The sequence below is a fragment of the Fulmarus glacialis genome, unplaced genomic scaffold (assembly GCF_000690835.1).
Source record: "Fulmarus glacialis isolate BGI_N327 unplaced genomic scaffold, ASM69083v1 scaffold33226, whole genome shotgun sequence".
Taxonomy (NCBI): Eukaryota; Metazoa; Chordata; class Aves; order Procellariiformes; family Procellariidae; genus Fulmarus; species Fulmarus glacialis.
This window is the reverse complement of record NW_009218041.1, coordinates 55,063-57,684: the sequence shown is the minus strand read 5'-3', so window position 1 is coordinate 57,684 and position 2,622 is coordinate 55,063.

The window sequence follows — 2,622 nt, the reverse complement described above, 5'->3', positions numbered from 1 at the left end:
CAAAGGAAAGGTTTTCAAGATACCAATTTCCTTCAGTTTTTCAGTGTGTTATGACTACGCACAAAAGCTGTGCTTCACTAGAAGGAAGTTAGAGGAAGTGCACCTCTTGTGACACTTCTCATAGCTAAGGATTTTAAGTGTATATCTGGAATACAGCATTATAAATAGTGACACTGATCACTGGTGTGATCTGTAAAAATAGTTAACTATCTTCTCACAAACACAGGAGCCTGAGTTTGTCTCAGTGACTTACCACTTGTCAGCTAAGCCAGGATAACTATGTATGGCATTTTGCAACAGCAAAATAAATCATTAGCTTAAACCACCACAGAGCTTTCACCATCAGTCATTCACCTTAAAAACCACTTGACTTCAGGTTAGTCTTCTTGCTGCTCAGCGTTAATATTCTCATATTCCTTTAGAAAATAATGGCTAAACATTGAATGCATAGGTTTTTAGAACAATGCACAGCATGACATTATGTATAGGAACTGTAATAGTGGTCCATTCCCACATGAGTATTTAAGTACCTCTTTTCTCTAAGATCTGAAGTAAAAAAGTTGAAGATTGAAGTAATTTTGAAGCAGAATGTGACAAATGTCTGGACTGTGTGCGATATGCAAAATGGAACAGAATAAGCTTTTCAGCCACTTCTATAATTACAGTAAACAAGGGTAAAATAAACCCAGAGTGGAAAATAAATTGAGCTGAAGATATGATTACACCTAATTTTCATGGGCTTCATGTCATTCTGCATTCACAGCATAATTCTCCTTTAGCGCAATTGTAAACATTTTGTTCTCATCTGGTCATTGATTCCTCTTATCCTAAGGAACAACTTTATCCATAAGCATCAAGAAGAATATGAATGTCCAGCCGCTCTCCATGATAAATGTCATACTTTCAGGGAAAAGCTGCATTTGAGTGCTTTCTCCCTGCTGCTGTTATATGCTTGGCACACACTCCAAATTTGAGCAAAAAAGATAGACCTAGTCTTGCAAGTCATTTTTTTGATTGATCTAATTTATCTTGAAGGTTAATGTATTCTAAACTAATTCAGAGATTAATAACCACTTAAAGATATATGAAAGACATTTAACTGTATACCAGATGAGTGTTGTAACCTAGTTTATTATTTCTTCAATGACTTTGGGAGTTCATTTGATGAGATTTAAGAGTTATTTGATTGTTTGATACACAGAGTGGCAGGTGCGAAGCAAAAAGGTGTTTTCAGAGCTCACTAGTTAATTCTGAAAACAAGGATGTAATTCTATTTGCTTATACTGCATAATTCAAATGAAACACTTATGTTCAAGGTGATAATTAATGCTTTTTCTTATAGCATTCATTAAAACTCTTTTAGTGATTAAATAATTAGTTGGACCAGAACAGTGCTGGACCTTTCCATTCTCCAGCCTACTTTTGACTTCTAGGACAACAGAATTGATGATGCTGCTCTTCCTCTTTTTTTGCAAGACTACACCAGAATACCAATACAGAGCTTTGCCTTTATCTTAAGAAACCATGTCAAGTTTAGGTGTTACCTTTTTCAAATATAAAAAAATGCAAGTCTGTTATATGTCTAGTGTTTTTGGATGTGTCCTCTTTCTGCTGGAAAAAATTGTCCAGTAATTTTCTGAAGAATTTGTGCCTGACCTGATAGAACTAGCAAATGGAAATGTGAGACAGTACTGTATGCACGCAGGAGCTCTCGCTGGGCTGCCATATGTTCGAAAGTCTCAGTCATTTTCCAGTGTAAGTGGAGATGCTAGTTGTTGCTTAGAGGTATTTGTGCTGAAGATCTGCATATAAGTCCAGCTTTTGTGGGAAGCTCTGTACATATGCACTAAACAGAAGCATTCTTGGCTGCATCAGATATATTGTGCATATACAAAAAAAATTGCATGACATATATGCAATAGGTCCAAAGTTTTTCAAACCCTGGACAGAAATACTGTACGCTGGGGCTATAACATACTGTGTTTTGGCCTGGCTGGTCTCAGCAGGAGATCAAAACTGAATGAAGGCTGAGCTCTGTATGTCCTGGTAGTCCAGTTCCAGACTTCTTCCTATCTGGGGGAAGGAACATGGGCTGCTTAATCTGTATCACCTAGATTATGTGAGAGCTTTACACATGAGCTCGTGGCCTAAGTACTTTTCTGAGTGGTGCTAAGGGTCTGCTCCCAGACCAGGAATTCTGTTCTGTATAAACAGAGGAGAGAGTTGTTTGATATTTACAAATGCTGAACGTCTTCAGCTGTCAGAAATTGGTGAGAGTTACAAGTATTAAGCAGCAGCAGGGAACAGATCAGGCAAATAGTGTCTATTTACTTTAAATATGTTGTTTTATATTTACAGCCAGATAGGTACCAAAATTGTGAGCAAGCTGTTAGGCACATTAATACCTCTGAATATTGTGTGTGTGGTCCCATTCACTGACCTTTAAAAATGACAAGGATGTTATACACGGTGTTTTGTTGCCAGGAGTATAGTATCCTACTGCTTATAGAGCTTGTATCATGTTTTATCCGGGTTTTTATTTCAAACCATTGTTGCATGAACAATGAATGCACAATGAGCCCCGGCTACCTGATTTATGTCTGCAAGTTCCTGATGACTTCA